At 36.5% G+C, this 25,745-nt stretch overlaps 1 protein-coding gene across 1 annotated transcript in view; it reads right to left on the bottom strand.

Annotated features, from left to right (window-relative positions):
• SH3GL2 (SH3-domain GRB2-like 2) overlaps nucleotides 1–25,745 on the bottom strand; it is a 176,267-nt gene that overhangs the window by 149,781 nt on the left and 741 nt on the right. The window lies entirely within an intron of this gene.

The following is a 25,745-nucleotide window of genomic DNA, read 5'->3' as shown; positions in this document are numbered from 1 at the left end:
TTAGGGCAGATAAAATAATGTGTTGGCGTTGATGAAAGAAGTCAGCTTACAGTCTGAATTTAATATGGGCGAGTGTACACACAGCTGACAAGAAGTATGTCTTCTGCCCAGTTTGGATTCTCTCCATTTGGATGTCCATAATATTGAAAGAATGTGTAACTAGGAATGCCACAGACGATGACACGCTAGTGATTTTATATATGTGATTTAGCATACACACACACACACACACATCTACATATGCATGCTAATTTCACTTACATGTGAACATTTGTATATACACTAAACACAAAGACACACCGGCTTAGTATGACTGCAATGCTGGCCAAAGTCCTCCCCACCAAGGAGCTGCTGGGCTAGAACTATCTACTCACTGTAGAATGCTGAAGCCCCACCCCCACCCCCCAAGTTTTCTCACATGTAAAATGAAGAGTGATGGAACAGATGTCATCTAAGACCCTTTTTAACCAATAGTTTTGCTCATCCATAGTACTCATGAAAGGAGTAGGAGAGCCATATCCTACCATGACCAGTAGTTAAAAAGAACTTTTAATGATGATAATATATACATAATATAAAATTTTGCCACACTACCCACTGTGAGTGTACAATTCAAAGGCATTAAGTATATTCAGATTGTAAAACCATCACTAACATCCATGTACAGAACTCTTTTTATCCTCTCCAATTGAAATTCTGTTCCCGTTAAACACTAACTCACCCATCCTACTCCTCCAGTTCCTAGTTACTACCATTCTACTTTCCCTTCCCATGTATTTGACTTCTCTAGATACCTCAAAGCAGGATCATACAGCATTTCTCTTTTTGTGAATGTCTTATTTTGCTTTGCATGATGTCTTCAAGGTTCATCACTCAGCACAACAGGAACTTCCTCCTGCGGAGGCTGTGTAATATTCCACCGTATGTATGTACCACATTTTCTTTACACATACATCCATCACTTCATGTCTTCCATTCACAGATGCTTATGTTGCTTTTACCTTTTTTGCTATTGTGACTGGCAGTACTTTGAAGATGGGTGTACAAGTAACTAGGTTTCCTAGTGAGGCAAAAAAGATTCACTCTATATTCATGATTTTTGTTAACATTAACAGGAGATTTCTTGTGAACAAATCAGAACTCTCTTCCCTTCCTAAATTGAGTTGGCCTCTGTGAGCACAGGTCCAGACCTACTGGAATAGCATAGGGACCAGAGTCACACACAACACTACTCCTCTGCTGAGTCCAGGCTCCCTTAGGTAATTTTGCTCTCTACTTATGACTAACAAATAAAATAAACATACACTGGCTCAGGAAAATAATTCTCCAAAAGCACCACAATGAGAAAGACTTGAAAACACTTAGCCGGGGATTTAAAGTGTAGGTTTTTTGGTTTTGTTTTTGTTTTTCACAGCATATCAATTTTTAGAGTAATTGTATAATTTATTTTTATTTTTTAAAGATTTATTTTATTTATGCATATAAAAGTTGGGGTGTAGGTCAGAGGTGCAAGGGGGTCTCACCAGAGACAGAGTGGGGAGCAGAACAGGTGAATCTACTTGAGAGGAGCAGTGAGCCAGACAGGGCAGTAAGCCAGACAGGAGAGGTCTGCTGGTGCTATGTGGGTCACCTCCCTGACTGGGGATAGAACTCGTGCAGCAGTGATTACTTATACCCTTATAGTATTATACCAAATTGTAGGATTCCTTTTAACCCCCATACAATTTGTTCAAACATTAAAAAAAAACAAGATTCAGTAGTAGAAGTTCTACGTTATTCTAAAATATTTTTTTTCCACTCTGGTACAGTCATTTCCCACCCTTACCCACTCCATTATCCTCTAACATGGAATAAAGAGAAACATGTGACAGTTGTGTAGTTTTCATTTTCTTATAAATCTTGTTTTTCAAATCAATATTTTGGTTATTTTTTACAGTGCTTATTCTTATGGGACCAGTCTCTCCTTATGAGGAAGGAGTCCATGCTCCACTAGAAAACATAAGACCAGCCAATTTTCTGGAGGGCAAGGGTGAAAGTGATTAAGGTGGCTAGTGATCTCCACATACCTGGAAAGAAGCAAAAGCAAAAAATGTTTCAACTAAAACACAGAAAGTCGGAGATAATTTTGGGTAATACATCCTAATCTAGCCACAAAATCAACTGTGACCTCCCACTGATTCACTAAGTGAGAGTTCATACCAAAAAAAAAAAAAAAAATTTAATCGATACTCCTTTCTGAATGGGTTATTGAAGTAAGAAAGAACAGGAAGGTCCCTGCATGTGACACAGAAGTGGAAGAAACAGGTTCAATATTTCTGAAGGACAGAGTGGGCTGAAAGCCTAAGAAGCAAGCCTGAGGCAGGAGATAGGAAAACAGAGGGCTGGTTTAGATAATGCACTGAGGACAATCTCTAAGGTTATTACAAACAAGCTAAAAATAAATGGGGAGCCCAGCAGCCCCATTTCAAGTCCTGCCCCCATGAGCTAATATCATGCCTGCTTCTAGCTATCCTGCCAAGAACATCTGGCCTTGAGTCCAGAAGGGAGGCCAAGGATGTCTGATGGTCATTCTTTAGTCTTTTCCTCTTTTAAATCAGACTATCCAACAAACAGAGCTCTTTGGGTTTTTCAGCCCTTTATAAAAAGAATGCCAATTTTGTTTCCAAAAGGTAAAGACACACACTCTGGGGAGTAAGCATTAGGTTGTGTACAGTTAAAGCAGAAGGCTTTCTATAATGTGCTTGAAATGGTGAGGTCTCAGCTCACATAAGTGAAACAATCTGTAAGATCCCCAATCTAAAAATGTGATTCATGATGCCTAAGACTGATCATTAGTCATTTCTCTTTTATAACTATTAGAACTAGAATTACTTACAATTATTTGACAGAAATAAATCCACAATAAGATTCCCCCCACACCCCGATGACCAAATTCTATCTTCTGAGGGGAGAATTCAGCAAATTAGAACACTTGAAATTATCTTTAAAAAAAATTATCTTGTTCTACTTAAGCATTCAGAAAACCTGACAATTAACAATGCAATTTAACTACTTACTGACTTCCTCCTCCACCCATAAAATTAAAAAAATAATAATAATTACTGTTACGGTTTATTTTAATATACAACTTCACCTTCCATGAAGCTTAAGAGAGAGAATGAATATATGTTTAAAATCAGCATTTCCTCTGTTAGAAAAAAGCCACTGAAGAGTGAAACATGAGCCATGAATTATACTCAAATTTTCATGGAAAGCAGCAAGCTGCTGCTAAGTCTAAGAATAAATATCCTCTAAGCATTAAGCCCTGTATTTAATTCTCCATCTTTCACCCATTTACTATGTCCTCTGGTAAAATATTGGTTCAGATTAAAGTATAAGATATGTCTTAGACAAAATGAGCTTCAACAACCACAAAGAAAGGAACCTCTGCATTGACAGGCGTAGCCAGGCCCGCAAGACCTGGGCTGTTGGCTGAAGATGCTGAGCAGTGTGATGATGCCAGAGAAATAATGCATGTGAGCTATGGAGGAAAAGCTTGAGTGATGCTTATGTACAGCAGTCCTAAGGAACACAATGATGAAGAAAAATCACAATGATGACCTGCCCAGCCATCAGAGAGGTAATAAAATGGGGGGGGGGGGGCAGGGAGGAACGCAAGGGGGAAAATGTACAGAGCACTATTACCTACTGCAGCGCTAACAACATATTCCAATCTCCATATCTTAAACACTAAATCCCAAACTTACATTGCATTTTTTCACACATAGACAATTTATCCCTTTCTTCCCTCTACTCTGCTTCCAATAGCCCCTCTTCCAGGACAATGGGTAAAGAGATTTATGTAAATGAAATGTGTTTTAACTTTGCAGATTAGCATGAAACCAATCTTTAAAATCCATTTCCTGCAAAATCCAAAATAAAGATATTCACAGAACCAGATAGAGTGTTGAATATCAAATGTTGTTTGTAGTTCTGAAATTTGTATATAGGCAACTAAGAACAGATACATTACAAAAGCATAGAAATAGCATTGTAAAAATGTATCATTAGCAAAATTATGCAGCCAGATTATCCCTGTCTACAGTGTATGTAGGGCTGCTGTATAATTAATGTTTTATTAAACTGTTCTCTGAAAATCTGACTGAGAAAAGATCAGAATCTAAACCAGCTGTGCTGTTTAACATTATCTCTGAGGGAGGTGTGTGTCTATGTGTGTGTAGGTGGTTTATCTGAAATTCTCCCTTCAACAATATACTCCTATCTCTGTTGTTCGATGGGTTTTTCCTTCCTGTTTCCTATTTATACCATCTCTAAAGGTAAAGAACATAAGACATTTAATGAAAAACATAAGAGTTTAAGAACAATGATGTTTAAAAAGTTGTGCTTCTATTAAACATTGATTGAGTTCATCCAGGAAGGCTTGACTATTGAATAAACTCCAGCATTTATGAAATTTTAATGAAAATACTTCTGAACCCCATTTCCTTCTTTGTTTTTGACCTTCTGTTCAATACCCTAAATATTTCAAACATCCTTAACACAATGGTTATTGAGGCCAAAAATGAGGGCCACATTTATATGAGTCAAATGAAAGTGCTATAAGAATGTAACTGCCTACAAAAGCTGGAGAACAAAATATTTTTTTTATTTCATAAGGTTAAAAAACTGTTCAGATATGAACAAAAATTGATACAAACTTACTTATTTTCAGTTCCTAGTTTTCTTATTATCAAAGGTATATGCTCACTGTGTATTTTTAAAGATACAACATCCTCCCCCCCCCAAAAAAAAAATAATAAGTTCACAGTAGGGATAATTATTAACACAGTGAACTTTGTTCCAAACCTCTATACAGTCACACGTTAGGACATGGAGCATACACACAATTTTACTTACAGTCCAAGCTACACTTGCCTTGAAAAAATTTGCCCTTCTCCTATCCAGAAGGTAATAAAGGAAACGGATCTTTGTAAACAGACAGATTGCATATTTTTAATGGTCACGAAGAATTCTACTGTGAGACTGTACCAACATTTCACTAATAATCAGAGTTACAAATTTTGAACATACATGTTTGCATATGTCTCCAATTTTTATTTGTTCTAAAACCCAAGATGAGCCTTAGTTAATAGACATAATAGTCAGACATACTGCCTGACTAAGCTCCCAACCCTCAGGATGGGAAAGAAACCTTTGGTCCCATACCCTTGCCAAAACTGGGTTTTGCCCATTTGTTGTTTAGCTGTATGCCACATATCTAAATCACATTAGTCATGTTATCCTTATAATGTTTTAGCTACTTAGAATGTCTTCATTTTTATGTAGCATAAATCATCTACCTTTAATCTACAGTCTCTACATTTTACCAGTCATGTTCAGAAAGTCTCTCCAGCGCAAAAGAATTTTATTTCTTTTAACTATTTACACTATTTTATCTTTATATTTCCCACCCACCTAAAATTTATTTTATTAATTATTTTATTTATTTTCACATGATTCTTTATTTTGTGTGCATTTTTTTTAAACTCAGTTGTAATCCCTGTGGGCTTCCCATCACCAATTGGCCCCTGTGCCATCACCATCTTCCTGTGCGCTCTTCCCACCCCAGTTTTGATCCTATTCCCCTCTCCACCCTCAGAAAATGTCTCCGGTTTATGGCTGTTAATTGTTTTCAGCTTACTCTATTGCATATGCTCCTGCTATGTGTAAAATCAATTGGATTTTTCCTTTTCTTTCTGGCTTATTTCACTAAGCATGATCTCTTCCAGCTCCACCCATGTTGCTACAAAAGGCATGAGTTTAGCTCTTTTTTGATTGCTGAGTAATATTCCATTGTGTATATATGCCACCTCTTTTTAATCTATTTTGGGCATTAGCGTTGATTCCAGTGTGAGAAAATTTTTTTCCCAATCAGTAGGATGTCTGTTGTTTTTTGTAATGTCTCTTCTTCTGTACAGAAATTCTTTAACTTGATGTAGTCCCAGCTGTTTATCCTTTCCTTCACTATCCTGGTTTTAAACTAATACAGCTTTAAAGATATTACTGAAGTGTATGTCATGCTGTGTTTCGCCTACCTTTGCTTCTAGGTATCTTATGCTTTTGGGTCTTATGTCTAGTTCTTTAATCCATTTCAAATTGGTTTTTGAGCATGGTGTGGAGAGTTGGCTAGCTTCATTTATTTGCACGTAGCAGCCCAGTTTTCCCAATACCATTTGTTAAACAAATTTTCTTTGTTCTTTGCTCCTTTGTCAAAAATTAGCTGTCCATGGCCTGTGGGTCCATATTTGGGCTTCCTATTTGAATCCAATAGTCTGTATGTCTGTTCTTGTTCCAGTATCATGTAGTTTTGATTATTATGACTTTGTAGTGTAGCTTGAAGTCTGGAATTGTGATACATCCCATCTCTCATTTAAGTCAGGAGAATTTTGGCTATCCAAGGTTTTTTGTGGTCCCATATAAATCTTGTCAGTATTTGTTCTATTTCTTTGAAGAATGTCATTGAAATTTTTCTTAGAATAGCATTAAATCTATATATTGCTTTTGGTAGAATGGCCATTTTAATGATGTTAATTCTTCTAATCCATGAGCAGGGGATGTCTTCCCATTTCTTTGTGTCTTCTTGTATTTCCTTTATCAATGTTTCATAGTTTTCTTTGTATAGGTCTTTTACCTCTTTTGTTAGGTTTACTCCCAAGTACTTGATTTGTTTGTTTGTTTATTTCTGTTGTAAAGGGGTTGCATATTTTTTATTTCCACTTCTGATTTATTGTGTATAGGAAGGTTACTGACTTTTGTGTGTTGACTTTATATTCTGCAACCTTGCTAAGCTGGTTAATTGTTTTGATTAGTTTTTCTATGGAATTTTTAGGGTTTTCCATGTCTGCAAATACAGTTTTATTTCTTCTTTCCCTGTCTTGTTTCTGATCTTTTTTTTTTTTTTAAAGATTTATTTATTTGTACATACAGAACTGGGGTACAGGCCAGAGGCTCAGGGGCGGTGAGAGGCTTCACCAGAGACAGAGTGGGGAACAGAACAGGCAGATCGACGAAGTACACTGCTGAGGGGAGCAGCGGGCGGGTCAGGAGAGGTCTGCCACACCATGTGGTCACCTCCGGGGCAGGTGGGAATTGAACTCATGCGGAAGCGGCTTTAGATACTCAGTGCAGTGCTTTAACCCGCTGCGCCACCAGGGAGGGCCCATTGTTCCTGATCTTAAAGGAAAGGCTTTCAGCTTTTCTCCATTAAGGATAATGGGTAATATTGGCTGTGGGTCTGTCACATATAGCTTTTACCATGTCAAGGTATGTTCCCACTATTCCAATGATTTTGAGGGCTTTAAACAAAAATAGATGTTGAACTTTGTTGAATGCCTTCCCTGAATCCAGTGATATAATTATATGGTTTTTATTGTTCTGTCAGTTGATGTGATGAATTATGATAACTGATTTTTGGCTGTTGAACCATCCGTGTGCTGCTGGAATAAAACCCACTTGGTTGTGGTGAATTATTCATCTAATGCATTGTTGGATTCTTTGATTTTATTGAGGATTTTTTTTCATCAGTGTTCATTAAAGAGATTGATCTGAAGTCTTCTTTTTTTGTGTGTTTTGTTTGTTAGGTTTTGGTATCAGTGTGATGTTGACTTCGTAGAAAGCATTTGGTAGTTTCCCTTCTTTCTCAATTTTTTGAGTGAGTTTGTGGAAGATAGGCACTAGTTCATTTCTGAATGTTTAGTAAAATTCATTTGTAAATCCATCTGGTCCTGCCTGTGTTTTTATTCTTGAGGAGGGTTTTAATTACTGCTTCAATTTCACTACTTGTGATTGGTCTGTTTAGTTGTTCTATTTCTTCTTTATCTAGCTTTGGATGACTGCAGAGTTGTAGGAATTTGTCCATCTTTTCTAGATTGTTGAATCTGTTTGCATATAGTTGTTCACAGTATTCTCTGATTATTCTTTTTATTTCTGCTGGATATGTTGTGATTTCACCTTTTTCATTTATGATTCTGTTTATTTGTGCTTTCTCCTGTTTTTTTCTTTGTGAACCTGGCTAGGGATTTGTCTATTTTGTTTACTTTTCAAAGAACCAAATTTTGGTTTCATTGATTTAGGACTGTTTTCTTAACTTACTTCATTTTTTTTTCTCTGCTTCGACTTTTATTATTTCCTGTCTTCTATTGGTTTTGGAGTTATTTTGTTGCTCTTTTTCCAGTTCTTTAAAGTGGGAAATTAGGTTAATTGTTTGAGTGTTTTTGCTATGTGAGCCTGTATTGCTATAGATTTTCCTCTTATAACTACTTTTAATGTGTCCCATAAGTTTTGGAGACTGTGTCCTCATTTTCATTCTTCTCAAGTAATTTTTTAATTTCTTCCTTGATCTCTTCATTGATCCAATGTCTCTGTAGTTGTGTATAATTCAATGTTCTGGCCTTGTAATGGAGAAAAGAACAAAAAACCTGGGAAACTCACTATGTGCCACTGAAAGTGAAGCTCTGGTGACACCTTTCCCAGAGTAAACCCAAGGACCCTGCTTTCTAAACCCATCAACTCCAAAAACTACATCACCTGTTTCCTATTATAACTAGTGATAGTAGAAGGGATAGAAGAGAACTATTTTATTTTTAAAGTGTGATAAAATGACTCAAAAGTATTTCCCAAATGAAAAAATAACTACTGAAACAGCATTTACTAAATAATCCATCCTTTCCCCACTGATCATAAATGCTATCACATTTATCACACACCAAATTGTGCAATATACTAATTATGAGCAGCCTCTCTATTCTACCCCATTGACTGAGTAAAGGAATTATAACTCAGTGATGGACTGAAGTACATTCCAGCATCAAAGGGTGGGCTGTTTATATTAAATTCTACCTCCACCTTTAACTCACATGGCTATTAGTTTGAATAAGGCATTTAATCTCTCTGTGCTTAGTTTCTTAATAACTACAATGGATATGACAGTGCCAACCCCATAGACTTTTTTTTTTAATTTATTTATTTGTGCATACAGAACTGGGGTATAGGCCAGAGGCACAGGGACGGTGAGAGGATTCACCAGAGACAGAGTAGGGGGCAGAACAGGCCAAATGACGAAGTACACTGCTGAGGGGATCAGTGGGCAGGTCAGGAGAGGTCTGCCTCTCCATGTGGTCACCTCCTGGGAGGGGGATCAAACTCATGCTGAAGTGGCTTTAACTTCTTAGTGCTGTGCTTTTAACCCGCTGCGCCACCAGGGAGGGCCGCCCCATAGACATTTTTTTTATTTTATTTTACAAAAGTTTATTTTTACATCATTTTGTACATTTTTTTTCCATCTCAATTGTAATCCCCGTGGGTTTCCCATCACCAAGTCACCCATGTGCCATCACCATAATCCTGTGCATTTCCCTCCCCACCCCACCCCCATTTTTTGATCCCATTCCCCACTCCCCCCATAGACTTTTATGAGGTTAAACTAAATGGTAAAGACTACATACAAGTTTCTTTTCTTTGTCATTAGCCCCAGAAGCAAATAAATAGAAACTTGATCCCTGTCTTCAAGAAGTTAGAGACAAATGAAGACAGGTATTTGATCAAATGGTTAAAATCAACAGACAATGGCAAACCACAGCAAGTGGAGTAAGGGGAGCTTCATTCAATTTAACAGATCAGAGAAGGGTATTGCAACAAGTAGAAGTGTACCATCCCTAGCATCATTAGCATGAAGAAGGGCACTCAAGGCAGCTACATGGGTCTCACTGCCTAGTCCCACATTTGCCTTTTCTGGGGAAAGTTCTGCATGCTGTCCTTTCACATAGTAACTTCACAAAGAGTTGGTTTCCTCTCGCCTTCATCTTCTCAGTTTATATTTATATCACAGAGAAATACTCCATGACCTCCCCTCACCCAACTTCTGAAAAGTCAAAATATGATCTTAGGTAGGAAAAATGTTGATATGATTCAGGTCATATGATCTATTTGTGCAAGAAAAACTAGTGCACTTGGAGATGTTCCAAGATTTGAGCTTCAGTAAAACACAAAAAAGTACTTATTTATTAGCAAATCTATTCTTTTGGAATCAAATGTGCAAGTATCTGTGAAATCATCATGTGCTTTTTTTTTTTATGTGTAAATAACAGTACCTTGCTCACATGTGAAATTATCTCTGCCAATAAGAGCTTCCAGGCTATACCTGACAATGTTTAACCTTTCTACATGCTAGATAGAACATGTCATCTCTCCACCACACAATGTTACATATGACCTCCATATCGTAATACCTTAGTATTTCTTTTTACTTGTTATAATGTCTATTGATATTGCATGACTACTGGCCACTGTCCCACATTGCACTGCTAGTTCCATGAGAACAGGGGAAGAGTAGTTTATTCACCTCTCTTTACTTAGAATTTAGCATACAGGTAAGTTCTGGCAGGTAGTTGATTTAATTCTGCATAGATAGATGACCAGAGCTCAATGTGAGGTCAATATTGGCACTAACACAAGCTGGAGAAGAAGGGTCATAATAGGTAAGCCCTTACATAGCTCACTGTTTAGGATTCTAGTCTTTGCAACCACGGCCCCTGAAAGTGGCAAGTTGACAGAATCAGGATTTGAAAAGATGATTCTGACTAAATGTGAACTGACTTGCAGGTAAGAGCAAATGCTGGGAGACTTAACAATGTCACAGATAAAATATATATGTAAAGCTTCTTTCCTGCCAGTGTTACCCAAAAAAAAAAAAATTCAAATTCTCACTTCTCAATCCTCATAATATTCCTGAAAGTTTTTACATTATTGCATATTTTTAAGTTATTTCTAACATGAGCAAGGAATAAGTTTCTCTATTTGTGAATGGCTTTTTAGGAAGAAGAGATCCATCAATAGCCATTACCACATGCAACATTTTGGGGACAGCATTCAACATGCCTACTATGCTCTTGCACTGTTTCTCATCCTTTCTGGCCCTCAAAGCTGACATGACCATTTGGCATTGCTTTAGGTGCAAAGAGTCTGCCAACTGGCAAGTTTGGAGCAGACTTCCATAATTCCATCATTTCTGCAATAACTATGAGCATATTACTCATCCTCCATTTTCCCATATATTAAATGGTTCTATATCAATATGCCTTCTCCCTAGAAATTAGAGTAGTAAATTAAACACATACGCACTATATATCATTACAATTTATCAAAAAGAGGGAGAAGTTTATGTGAGTTTTCTGTTAGAGATGAATTTTAGAAAAGCAAGTATCTGAGTAGTTATTATTCAGAATCAAATCAAGGTGATTTATTATTTTACATACTGAATAAAAACTTTTATTTGGCAGTGGGAATTATAAAAAACCCCTAACACTTGTTTCAAAATATAAGTAATATCACCACTTAATGAAAACAAACCCAAATTTTAAGAACTTTTCAAGGAGAATTATTATTTATTACATGTGGGTATTTAAAAAGTAGCAAAGAATTTTTTAAAGATGAGGAAAAGAAAGAAGAAAAGGAGAGGATAAGAAAGGCATATTGACTAATCAACTACTAAATTTAAGAACTGCTATGTACCAAACGCTGCTTCAAGAATTCTGAATTCAAGATGCAGGTGCTGAAAAATACCTGCAGTACAGAGACATGCTTAACTTTTTTAATTCAACATTTTTTAAACCTATTGGCCTACACAGTATCTATCTTTCCCCCATGTTCTGCCTAATAATGACTCCAGACATTATTCTAAGATTGAGCTGCTTCGGTCTTTTATTACTAGCAATATCTGCCCCTAACCCCCATCTAATTCAGTTTGGGAAACATGGTGTCAGCTTCAGTATTTAGCACTACCAGAAATGCTAGGCTGGGATCAGAACCACTTCTAAAGGAAGTATGAGGTGAAGATAAGGCATATTCAAAAGTATAATGTAAGAAAAAGTAGATTAACAATCTACAGAAACAGAATTGCACATTTTTCCCCAATCTATACATATGCTATAAATCAAGACTACAATTTCAACTGTCCACTCAGGAACAAGAGGATTATTATACTGATACAAATATAAATCTACCTTGAATAAACAGTTTTTAACTAAAAAATAATTTACTAACTTATTAAAGTATTATATTTTAATAGCCTACTGTAAAAAATATTTCTAATAAATTAAACCTCATCCTCTACCAGTAATGCCCAATTATGGGAGTGTATTCTGGAAAACCCTTCCACTCTTCATAGAAGTACCTAAGGAGAACAGAATATAGACTGTATAGGAAACAAAATTTCATTACATCTCATTTAATTTAAAATTTACACTTAAAAAAATGAAGTCCAAAAACACGTGAAAGAATCAAAACCAGGAGTTTTACAACAAATAAAAGCATCAATTTAGTATAAATTTCTATCAGTTCCTATGCACAAAAACAAATTTTCTTGAGGCAAAGTCTCCAACTCTGTTTCTCAACTTACGAATATTGGCTCCAAAAATTTAAAGAGATTCTGCAGAGGCTGGAAAAACAAGCTTCACTCCAGAAATGATGTCAGAACCTATTTGTTTCAGAGCTCGAAACACTTTTCATAGAAGCCATTAAATAGTGCCAGGCCCCAGAGAAAGCCAATCCACCCATAAAGGCACACTTGTGCCCAATCAGCAGTCAGCCCCAGTGGAGCAGTTGATCTCACCAGACAAGTCTTCTCAGGGAGGGAGCTGAAAGTGGCAGGTCTATCTCATTACCAAGCTATTTTATGGTAGTGATTCGTCCATTCTGTTCCATTTTATTTAATGTGGAGAGGAGGTAATATTTTTCCATTTATGTCTTCCTAAACTTCGCATTATCTATCCTCAGATTAGAAGTTCACTAAAGGCTATCAACAGTATTTTGCATTAAAGTTCAAAGAGGATCACTCAAACTATCACTGATCTTTTTGGAATCTATCTCCACCTCATTTCATTCTTCTTTGTTGGGATAGCACTCCCAAACCTTTTGCCAAAAAGCTAAGAAGTGGTAGACACCCAGGAGATTCCAGACACGAGGAGTAGAGAATGAGACAGAAAGTCTTTTGCCAAATTACAAAATACTACTTGGAAAAGCACTCTTCTATGTCAAACAGGTTCAAGCTTCCCTTTATGCAATTACAAAATTGAAATCCTAACACACTCTTTTTTAAGGATAAGACTAGACATCTGGAAAAATTAAAACTTCAATTAAGATAATAGCCAATGAGAGTCACCAGCACTGTTCTTATATGATGTTTCTACACTTAGAAAAAAGCCATGCATTCTGCAGAAATGCAAGCCGTACATTCATTCAGGGCTCTATGGAGAATGAGGCAGGTATTCTACCTGCCCAATGTAGCAAATCCATATCGACATATATTTCTAGAATTAGGTGGAACCTAGCCTTGCTCTTAATCTCAGTAATGGTTTATAAGATTCTCCTTACCTTTGTTTTCCATTTAATCTGAAGATGTGGGAAGAGAAATAAGGAGATGCAGTGAGAAGAAAACTTAGTGGTAGATAACGTGCAAATGTGTTTATATTGTGTGTGTGCACGTGTGTTATGTATTTACCAAAAAGGAAGAAATGTAGAAACAGAAATTGTTCATCCACAAGTTCATTGAAATTGTGAAAAAAAAATCACAATTTTAATGTTAATTTCAAATGTAAACTAATAGCAATGTAGCATAATGCTACATAAATTCTTAGTCTCTTCCAGCTACTTTTCCAGTTCATTTTTTCCCCCAATATTAGATCTACTACATAACTGTTTAATGGCTTTCTTTTTTCACTTAGAAAAAATCTTGACCTTTTCCCTACACCAATAAAAAATACTTCCTAGGGCAAAATGAATATAGTGAGTTTATATTACAAACATACCATGACTTTCTTTCCCAACCCCTATCACTTGATAGTTACTTATTTCCAAATTTTCGCTGCAATAATTACTAAAGTGAACAACTATGTACATAAGATTAACACATTTATTTATATGTAATTTTGAAATAGCTTCCTAAAACCAGAACTGCAAAACTGCTGAAGCTCAGCACTATTACAACAGTTATACAGTCCCACCATCAAATAAAAACTCATACATTACCCAGAATGTTATCATCATTTTAATAATGCCAGTGTAAACTATGGAAAGAATCATATATTGCTGTGTGATTTTCATTCTTTTTAATTTGTATTTGACCACTTGCTGTATTTCATATATTGCCTTTCTGTCCTTTTCTAATTTTTCTACTAATATGTTCTCCTACTTATTACTTTTTTATATATATATTCACATTTAAAGTTTGCAAAGGACTAAGTTGAGCATTATTGGCACTTAACATCACTGAAATGAGTTGATGCAAATTAAAACCCTGATTCTGCCACTTAAAGAAAATAATGTAATTGTAATTAACTTTGCCGTATTTCAGTTTCCTCATCTATAAAATCGGGATAGTAGTGCTTCCTTAGGGTTATTACAGATAGTTAATACCTAATATAGTGTCCAGACAGGCCAGTCACTTTTACAAGAAATTTTTACTTTAAAATTAACAATTTTATATGTGAGCATGCTTTAATTTCTAAATCAACTATTTAAAAAGAGGCTAGAAGTATTATACCATACAGAAAGATTAATTCAAAAATGGATTAAAGACTTAACCATAAGATCTAAAATAACACATCTCCTAGAAGTAAACATAAGGTTCTGACATTGGTTTGGTGATGAATGTTTTGGATTTGACACCAAAAGCAAAAACAATAAAAGGAAAATTAAAACAAGCAGGACTATATCAAACCAAAAACCTTTTGCCTAGCCAAAAAAAAAGTCAAAAAGTGAAAAGATAACCTGCTGGCCTGCTGAATGAGAGAAAATAATTAAAGCCATATATAGATATAGATATATAGACAGATAGATGGGCTTAATATCTAAAATATAAAAGGAACACAAATATTTAAGTAGTGAAAAAAAAAGTCTGATTTCAAAATGGGCAGCGTGGATAGATGTTCTTCCAAAGACGCATACAGATGGCCAACTGGTACATGAAAAGATGCTCAAAATAACTAATCACCAGGGAATTGTAAATAAAAACCACAATAAGATATCACTTCACACCTTTCAGAATGGATGTTATTAAAAAAGATATGAAATAACAAACGTTGGTGAGGATATGGAGAAAGGGAACCCCAGAACACCACTGGTGGAAATGCAAAATGATGTAGCCATTGTGGGGAAAAGTATGAAGGTTCCTCAAAAATGCAGGTTCTTCAAAACATTAAAAACAGAACTGTCAAATGATCTAGTAGTTCTACTTTGGGGCATTTACTGAGGAAAACAAAATCACTAGACGGAAAAGATATATGCACCCCAATATTCACTGCAGCATTATATATGACAGCTGAGATATAAAAATAATCTTAGTGCCAATTGATGGATACACATGCCATATGTCTTACTTATGGAATTAAAAACGACCAAGTTTATAGATACTGAGAACAGATTGGTAGCTGTGACAGTCAGTGAGTGTGGGTGGTGAAATGGGTAAAGAGGTCAAACAGTACAGATTTCAGATTGTAAAATAAACTGTAAGGATATAATATATAACATGGGAGCTATAGTTAATATTGTATTGCATATTTGCAATTTGCTGAGAAGGTAAATCTTAAATGTTCTCATCACAAGAAAAAAGTTTGCAAACTATACATGCTTACTAGAACTATTAATGTGATCATTTCACAATTTGCACAAAAATCAAATAATTATATAGTACACCTGCAACAAATGTTAAAGGCCAATTAAATCTCAATTTTTAAACTTTTAATTAAAATTTTAACTAAAAATCTTAAATAGTTAAAAAATAAAAATTAAAAATTATACACAGAATATGCCCTTTCAAATGCATCTAAATATGGATAAATGGGAAAGAAATAAGAAAGATGTGTCCATTCAACAAACAGCCACAAAATGCAGACTTTGGAGCAGGCACTAGGGACATAATGAAAAAGAGAGTCCTTGGTACCCTAGGGGTACCAAAAAGGAAAGAGTTGCTTGCAATAAAGTGGGCCAAGCATTACACTATGAAAAGTATTAACAGGCAATTTTTATTGCACATGGAAGGGTGTTTTACTCACACCAAGTGAGGTAAGTGTAAAGGTTCCTGAGAAACTACTAAGTTAGTCAGGTATAAAACAGAAGGGCAATTTCCACAAAAAGAAACACATAGTACAAAAGATTCAAAAGTAGGTAAGTTTGTGCAATAAAGGGAAGATACAAAAATTCATAAAGCAACAGCTAAATATCTATTTAAAAAAAGAGAGAGAGAGAGAGATGAGAATAGGCTTCCCTGGTGGTACAAGGAGTTAAGTCTTAGTACTCTCAAGCTACCAGCAACCACCACAACATAGGCTCAATCCTATATCAGGGAGCTGGTCCACGTGGCGCAGCAGTCCTGTCTTGCCCACTGCTCCCCTCAGCAGTGGATTTCAGTAGATTCCCCCTGTTCTAATCCCATTCTGTCTCTGGAATCCTCTCACCTCTGACCTATACCCCAGTTCTTTTATGCATAAATAAATAAATAAATCTCTTAAAAAAGAGAGAGAGATGAGAGTAGATTTGTAAACTGGTCAGATCTCAACAGAACATACAAGGGCATTATGGCAGACAACATCAAGAGCCACTGAAGGATTTTTAGCTGAGAGGCAACATTAGATTTACTCATTAGAAAAATGAGCTATACTTCAAAAGCAAGTCAGAGGGGAACAAGAATAAAGCATGAAATGTCAGAATCTAAAGTTATGTCCAAGACTGTATTATTTCAGCTGTGGAACTTAGGAATTGACTGGAGGAGGATAAAGTTGAAATCAAGTGACGAGTGACTTCTCTGGAGCCTCACAGGTGTTCAAAATGAGAAAAGTAAAGAAGTCTGTATTTCTCCTATTGATTGTGTTCTACATAGGCTAGTGATAGATCATCTTTCACCATTTTCTAAGTGATTTCAAGAGCCTCTCTTGGAGTATACCACCGCCACCCTTCTAACATTAGGCACAGATGACTCAGTGCTGCTCTCATGATTCTCCTTGTTATGATATATAATCAAATTCCCTGTTAAGGGCAAACAACTCCTTGATTATCAGAAAATGGTGTACTTAGTCACACTGTGGGAGGAGGAATGTTTTGAACAATACAGTTGATACAGACTAAGTTCATCAATGAGGCTATCATTTGCTTTTTTTTCTTTCAATCAGTATGATTTAGTAGGGGAAAAGTCTCTGTATTATTTAAAAAACCTCTGTGTACCTACATCTTGTCTGACATTTATCAATCTATTCAAACAAAAATGGAATAAACCTCAAGTTCACAGACTTACTCAAGTAAGTATAACCAGGACTTAACAGTTTTTTTTTTTTAAGTTAATTTCCTATACCTCTACTTATGACACTTGGTAGTGGTTTTGCCATCTGTGAAAATTATTCATTTTTAAATTAAAATCAAGTCAGTAATTTAAAGATGAATACAGATGCCTAAAAGTCATAAAGGTAAAACTAAATGACATTTTGGAAAACAGATAACTCCACCATAGCCACACGGAAATAGCCTGCAAAAGTTGACTGCCTAAACACATTTGAATCATTCATGGCAACACCTAGCAGACACAGTGTATTGGCTTTCAAGAATTTAGATATTTCGATGAGGAAGCCAATCCTACAACATACATCATGGTATCAGCATAATGCACTGCCTCATAAAAGTAGAGTAACAGACATCAAATTTAGACAAATGTAATGATAAAAAAAGTTATGATAAGCTTTATGTTTAGGATATATCCTTCATATAAAGTGGTATGTGGTGAAAATTAATCAAGATGTTTTAAATGTGTACCTCTTAAGGCAGAAAATATCTGAATGAGATTGAAAAATGTAGTAAATGCATCATAATAGTCACAAAATACTTGAACTACTTAAACAATCTAAGCATTAGTGGCCTTTCCCAGCTTCTGTTGAAGAGAGGAAAAGTAGCTTTCCATGTCCATGACAGGAAATTTAGAGATGAGGTGGCTAATGAGCACTGTAAGCATCTCTCTGGAAAATCTGTACTGGGAATAAGTAAAAGTAATGACCGCTTTAAAAAAGAGAATTAAGAATTTGTGTTTGTGAGGTTCAAAGAGACCAAAGATGCGCAGAAAGTTTTAGATGAAATGAACCCCAAAAGGCTTGATGGAAAACAATTGTGTGTTGACTAAATTTAATTAGAAAGTGGAACAGGAGACAGAGACAAGCATAAGAAGCACAATGGGAATCTCTGGATAACAGGATATTAACCTTCATGAGTAAAATCTTGAGGAACATCTCCAGAAAGCATTTTGTTTGTCTATCTAGAAAGGCAGAGGACAGCCTCAGCTAAAGATTTGGGATGTCAGTTCCTCTCAACTCTAAGTAGCCACTCAAGCAGTTTAATGAATGATAAATATGGCCGTCAAGTCATTGCTCATAATACTGACTCAACATGAAATATCACAAGATGACTTGAGTGAGTAGCATATTCAGAGAATGACATGGGGAAAACTGTATCCACCTTGTAATCAATTCCACAGGACACCTCACTGTTGAGTTCACTTCATCACTCAGGCACAGCACTGTGGCTCATTCTCTCTCCAGCTAAGCTGCCCAGCTGATAAGTACTAATAGGACACTGCAGAGTACCAGACCTCATCCTTCCCCAAACATGCCTGGTGCTGTTTACCAGCTACACCTAAAACAATACTCAGGGCTATGAATCCACAAATAATGCCAAAGAGCATGGATTTAACATATCACAGGCAACACAAAGTGTACTACAAGCTTTTGCAACCCTCAGAACAACTTAATGAAGGACTTCAAATTACTACGTGGCAGCCTACGGTGTACATACCAGATAAGAGCATTCGTTGTGTCTGTGTTAGTGCAGGCCAGCTTTCCATAAGCAAGAAACAACCACTTAACCACTCTGCTTTTACTGGTATATGTCCATAGAGTCTTGTTGAACAATAACAATTCAAAACCCCTTCAAAGTTCTATATACTCGCCATACCAAGATTATCAAAGGGGTCAATGGGCCACAAGTCAATAAGCTAAGAGGCTATTCAGAAAGCAGTTAAGAGCTTCACTCAGGACCACAAAAAGAAATTTGTCTTTCACCAGAGAAAATGATCTAAATGTCAAAACCCTAAACAATAAAGGAAAAAAAAAAAACTAAAAAATAAAATATATTAAAATATATTCCGAAAAGTGACAAGAATACTCAGTTATATGTAAAAAAGAACAGATTCAGCAAACAAGATATGTACATGTATTATACATATACACAACATACTCATAAGCACATATGATTAGATCTTAAATTAGATCTTAAAAAGTGCTTCCATTATAGTAACTGGCAAAAGGAACTGACAAAGAAGGAAATATATCATAACTCTTCTAAGTTTCTGAAGGAATATTATTGCCCAAATCAATCAGAAGTTTTGAGTAGCTAAAACAACTATACCGATAAAATGATCCCCAAATTAAAAAATAAGAATATAACTGAAGAAGATGTATAGATTCCAAAAGAGATCACATTCCCTGTTACCCACTTTGCATTTGCCCACACAGAAAAAAATAACAAGAATGTTCTCAGGTTGTAGAACAAGATAAAACCAAGAAACTTAAGAGTAGGAGTGGGGATTTATTTTATGGCATCACTGTTATGGACAATAACTGCCATCAACCCCACATACCCTTTCCTGAATGAGAGTGTCTACAGTGGCTGATAGTTATTATACATTAAAAGGCATAGGCAAACTATGTGTGCGTAATGAGCACTGCACCTTAACATTACAGAAATGTTCCAGTTAGGACCTCTAGGGAAAGATCAGTCTGAGTTACAGGGATGAAATATAAATACTTTCCAATAACATAATTCAGAAAATATAGCATAGTGGATCTTCAGAAAACTAAGCATCTATGAAAACCTCCTAGGAGCTATGTGGTTCTCAGGAATTATAGACTGCTTCTTCACAGTCATCCACACCATATACAATTTGACCTAAGGATTGGTGTGGGGACGTAGGTGATGGAGAAGGCGTGTCAGAGAGGATAGATTAAGGCACAAAAATTAGAACACTATATTTTGAGTCTGTGAGGCCATAAAATCCTCATAAAAAGTTATTTCCTGAATAATCAAGCTCAACTGATGATTTAGCATTGTTTAAATTCTTTTGTTCATAGTCTGTAAGAATACTTAATGGCCTCACAATTATGACACTTTATATAGACAAAGGTTTAAGTCCTTAAAATTTATTATAGGTCAAATAAATCATTCTTAAATATTTGAGTTTGAAAGGAAATAAGGAAATAAAGAAATCTAGACCAAAATATGAGGAACATTTTTGTACTGCAAAATATTCAAACATTATATTTTGTCTCCTACTAGTTCAACATCACCCCACATACAAGCTGTGAGCACCATACCCAGGTGACCAGGTGTTCCAGGTCCCACCACATGCTGCTTTCTCCACCTTCCTCTCACTACAATCTAGTGAAATTCACTAGAAAGGAAAATACCCTCATGCCTTTTCCCTTTTCTTCTATATACTATATATCTTATTGCTCTATCCTTATCTTATACACTCTATAAAAATCTTATATATTATGTCCAAGTAGTTCTTCTATACTCTGTCCTCTATATAATGTTTTTCTTATACACTACCTTGCTCTCTTTGGCTCTCCAAATAATATATATGCGCACGTGTGTGTGTATACACACACGCACGCACATATATACATACATGTATATATATACACATACATAAGTATGTATATGTATACGCATATGTGTGTGTATATGTGTGTGTGTGTGTGTGTGTGTATAGAGAGAGAGAGAAAGAGAGAGAGAGCACACAGAATTTCAGTTAGATAAAGGGAGGCCCTCGGATAATGTCATTTTGCTCAATGTCACTTCATTATAACTTGATGAGAACAAACAATCCCTGCCAAAGTTCAATAAAAAGAAGTTTCATTACACATTGTTTTGCTTAAATTTGAGGTTTCCAAGAATCTATCGACAACTTTAAGTGAAGACTTACTGTACATATTAAATAAAACCAAATCAACAAATGTATGAACAAGTTTATGTGACATTCTCCAGGGTAAAGAACTTTTATAGAACACAGCATGTTAATGTGATGAAAGCATGAAGAAATTAGTTAAAACAGAAAGGCATAAAAACTCATGCAATTAAAATTTTCTAGTTGAATTATCTCTGTATGACAATAATCATATACCAGACTATATAATAATACATAGCTTAATCAAATGCATATTACAATGGGCATATATCCTAACCAAACTCAGTGAAAATAAAGCCTATCTCATTCAATGCAATATAAAGTTTTAATTTATAGAATTCATTTATCCTTTTAAATGGTGAAGCAAACAAATTTAGAAGAACACTATAATGATTTTTTTTAAGATTGATCTTTTTTAAGATTTATTTATTTATGCACACAGAACTGGGGAATAGGCCAGAGGTGCAGGAGTGGTGAGAGGATTCACCAAAAACAGAGTAGGGAAAAGAACAGGTAGATTAACGAAGCACACTGCTGACAGAGCAACAGGAGGGTCTGCTGTGCCATGTGGAGCACCTCCAAGACTGGGGATCAAACTCACACTGAAGCAGCTAAAGCTGGCTTACTTGTGGTGCTGTACTTTAACCCACTGCGCCACCAGGGAGGGCATATAATGAATTCTTTTATGGAAATCGTGATTATTACAGATTGATAATGTGCCACCACCCCATGCCAAAATTCATGTTAAGTCCTAGCCCAAACAGTGCCACTGCAGATGTAATTACCTAAGATGAAGTCTAACCTGCGTAAATTGGGCCCCAACCCAATATGACTGGTATCCATAGAAAACAGAAAGTACTGGATACAGATAGACAAGAAAAACACTATGTGACCATGAAGTCAGAGATGGGGGACATGTGTCTATAAAGTAAAATAGACCAAAAATTTACAACAAACCACCAGAAGCAAGGAGAAAGACAGGAACAGATTCTTGCCTACCACCTTCAGCAGGAACACACCGCGACTAATGCCATCGCCAAGTCTCCAGAAATAATAGATATGTCTGCTTCAGGTAATAGTTTGTGAAATTTCATTGTAGCATTTCTAGAAAACACACCCATGGCCTAACGCATTTTACTCCACAACAAACTTTCAAATTATTATAAAGTCATGTATGTCCAGACAAAATCATTGATAAAGTGGGGGGGGGGAGTATACTTTTTTTTGTTACAACAGCATTTTAACTGGAACCAGACAGCTATTTTTACCCACTCTGCTGCCAGTTTAAACCAACTGGTGGGGTAAAAAATGGTATTACTCTTTCTAAGATAAAATTTCAATATGAATAAAACTGATTTTCCCTATTTATGGTAGGAAAATTATCTTATGCTAACTGTATAATAGATTACACATACACACACACACGGAAAAATAAGTAATATAAAAGCAAAAATGATCAATTTTTGCTGTGTTAATATATTCCTAAACTGAAATAATTTTCCCCAAAATAAATTTTCTTTGACAAAAGTCTTTTCAGTCCCAAATCACAGAGATGTTGAAAATAACTCAGCAACTAGGTAGAAATGATCAATTCTAAACCAAAATAACAGTTGTGACGGAGATTTCTAATCAGTGCGCAAACATTAAAGGTATACCGCTTTATTAATACAAATATCATCCTTTATTAACCTAAGAAAAAACTTAATTTTATAAAAATAAGAGAAATATTTGCCCAAAGAGGATCCTCCCAGTTATTGACACAGGCTACATATTGCGACAAAAGAAAATGATCCTAGGTGTAAAGCTTCCTCTGTGAATAAAACTGGATTTAATGGAAGTATATGGGGGAAAGGGCATTTGCCTATTTCCCCTAACTTTTCTGTCACCTGCAAATATTAGTACTAGGTTTACATTCCTTATATGCCCAGGAAGGATAATTTTTGTTTGGGCTCTCCAAGACTGTGCCTTAGTAATTTATATACAAGTTACCCTATATGTTTCACCTTTAAAATGAAAGGGTTTTCCACAAAAAGAAGAAAGTGACAATGAATTTGCATCTGGACTTAGCGTTATATTCATCTAATCTCATCACAAGCAGACCTCCTCTTTACTAAGTTCTTTTGCATCATGATTCAAATTTTCTACTCTGAACTTCAGAGTTACATATAACTTCAGGATTTAGCTTTTTTAAAAAACGGCTGATTATTTTTTTGTTAAGATATCAAAACTAAAAAGTCTGGCATCAAGAATACCTTCAGGTCTCATTACTAGTGTAAATGATAGTCCTTCATATAATGAAAGTATAATTAATCACTTATTGAACACATTTTATGTGTGTTCTACAAATTCACTTTCACATCACTTCTAAGAAATGGGTATTATCCTTATAATAAGGACAGAATCAGAAGTTCAATAACTTGCTCAAGGTCAGAGAGAGCTGAAGGAGGAGAGAGGAAGTCAAGCCTTAGCCTATCCTACTCCAAAGTCAAGGTTCCTCAGTGACTTTTAGGGTACCAATATTTGCAAAGGAAGTCTTCAGAATCAAAATGAAAGAAAAATGTGGTACTGGGGTCTGCTTTGAAGAAAGGAAAAGTACCTGAAAATTAAAAAGATTAATAACCTCAAAGAAGGCCCGCCTGAGAATTTATGGGCAGCACATAGCTGTGAACATGAAGGAATCTGAAACATACGGCTTATTAGAGGCCTTCCAACTTACACCAGCAATGCATTTTATATTTATAAATGTTTCTGTCAAAGGTGTATCAGAAAGGTTCATATAAAAAGCAAAACTAATAAAATTAATGGGCATTTTTACTGCAATTATCTTAGTCTTTTGGGGTTCCCAAATTGACAGCTGTAACTGCTTCTACAAAGGCATGTTAGTGTATGGTGACAGAGATGGCACGTGGACCTAAAGGAAGTCAATTTCATGCTGTATCTGTCACCATAATGTAACCAAGAGTCTATAAAACACAACTCTCACCTTTTCTGGATGTGGTTTATAAATGTGGACTGTCAGTGTGGCTATGAGGAGGAAAACCTCACTAATTTTTAGAAATTATGAGAAAGCACTATAGTAAGACTAAACTATGAAAAAAGATTTAATGGTAAATTGAGACACATTTAAAGAAATCAATAAAGTTCTTAGCTGAAGATCCCTTAACCTAAAATTGTTTGAGAATGATTTTTTAATGCAACCATATTCATTATATAAGAAATAGGTCATGTTATAACTATTCCCTATTTTTTCTATATAAATTTCTTCAACGGATCCCCATGAGATTTAAATTACTAGACTCTGAACTAACTACGTTTTATAATTACAACTAATTAACCCCATAGAGAAAGATGGGTACATCCATGCCGTAAAAGGCTCTCTAAAAATAATACCTTAAAATCTATGATGACTTGGTTATAAAAAGGCTGCAAAATCCATGGGAAAATTTAGACATTCAGGCTGTTAGGTCAAGCCTTGGTCTCAAAGGAGTTTCACGACCGAGTTCTCCAAGGAAAAGTTATGAAAATGCATGAGCTCCCCAGAAGGTAGCCCCATCCTCCCTTCACTGTAGAGCCAGCAGACGATGGAAAGAGGGATTCGGAGCTCATAGCCAGAGCGCAGACTGCGGGCATCTCCGCAGCCACCCTCAGTGCGGGCCACCTTTCGTGCCAGCACATCCCCGGACGGCCGGGGGCACCGACACCGCAAGGTCACCAGGGAATAGGCGACTTTACATAATCTGCCGCCCTGCCATCCCGGCACCTGCGCGCCGTGGTGGCGGTGCAGTCGCGGTCCCCGTTCCTCGCCCCGCCCGCGCGTGTCGGGGCGGGGGCGGCGCGCCGGGAGACCAGGAGGGACGCCGGGGGGACTCGCAGGCGCCCATAGCGCCGCAACGAGCCAGGGCTGGGAACGGCTGGCGGGCTCCCTGCCCCGGGATGCCCCCGGCCGCCGCCGCAGCGGGCCAGGCGCGGGATGCGGATGCACACAGAACTGGGGAATAGGCCAGAGGTGCAGGAGTGGTGAGAGGATTCACCAAAAACAGAGTAGGGAAAAGAACAGGTAGATTAACAAAGCACACTGCTGACAGAGCAACAGGAGGGTCTGCTGTGCCATGTGGAGCACCTCCAAGACTGGGGATCAAACTCACACTGAAGCAGCTAAAGCTGGCTTACTTGTGGTGCTGTACTTTAACCCACTGCGCCACCAGGGAGGGCATATAATGAATTCTTTTATGGAAATCGTGATTATTACAGATTGATAATGTGCCACCACCCCATGCCAAAATTCATGTTAAGTCCTAGCCCAAACAGTGCCACTGCAGATGTAATTACCTAAGATGAAGTCTAACCTGCGTAAATTGGGCCCCAACCCAATATGACTGGTATCCATAGAAAACAGAAAGTACTGGATACAGATAGACAAGAAAAACACTATGTGACCATGAAGTCAGAGATGGGGGACATGTGTCTATAAAGTAAAATAGACCAAAAATTTACAACAAACCACCAGAAGCAAGGAGAAAGACAGGAACAGATTCTTGCCTACCACCTTCAGCAGGAACACACCGCGACTAATGCCATCGCCAAGTCTCCAGAAATAATAGATATGTCTGCTTCAGGTAATAGTTTGTGAAATTTCATTGTAGCATTTCTAGAAAACACACCCATGGCCTAACGCATTTTACTCCACAACAAACTTTCAAATTATTATAAA

The sequence above is a fragment of the Condylura cristata genome, unplaced genomic scaffold (genome assembly GCF_000260355.1).
Source record: "Condylura cristata isolate star-nosed mole 26May11 unplaced genomic scaffold, ConCri1.0 scaffold00006, whole genome shotgun sequence".
Lineage (NCBI taxonomy): Eukaryota > Metazoa > Chordata > Mammalia > Eulipotyphla > Talpidae > Condylura > Condylura cristata.
This window is presented reverse-complemented; position numbering and strand designations above follow the sequence as displayed.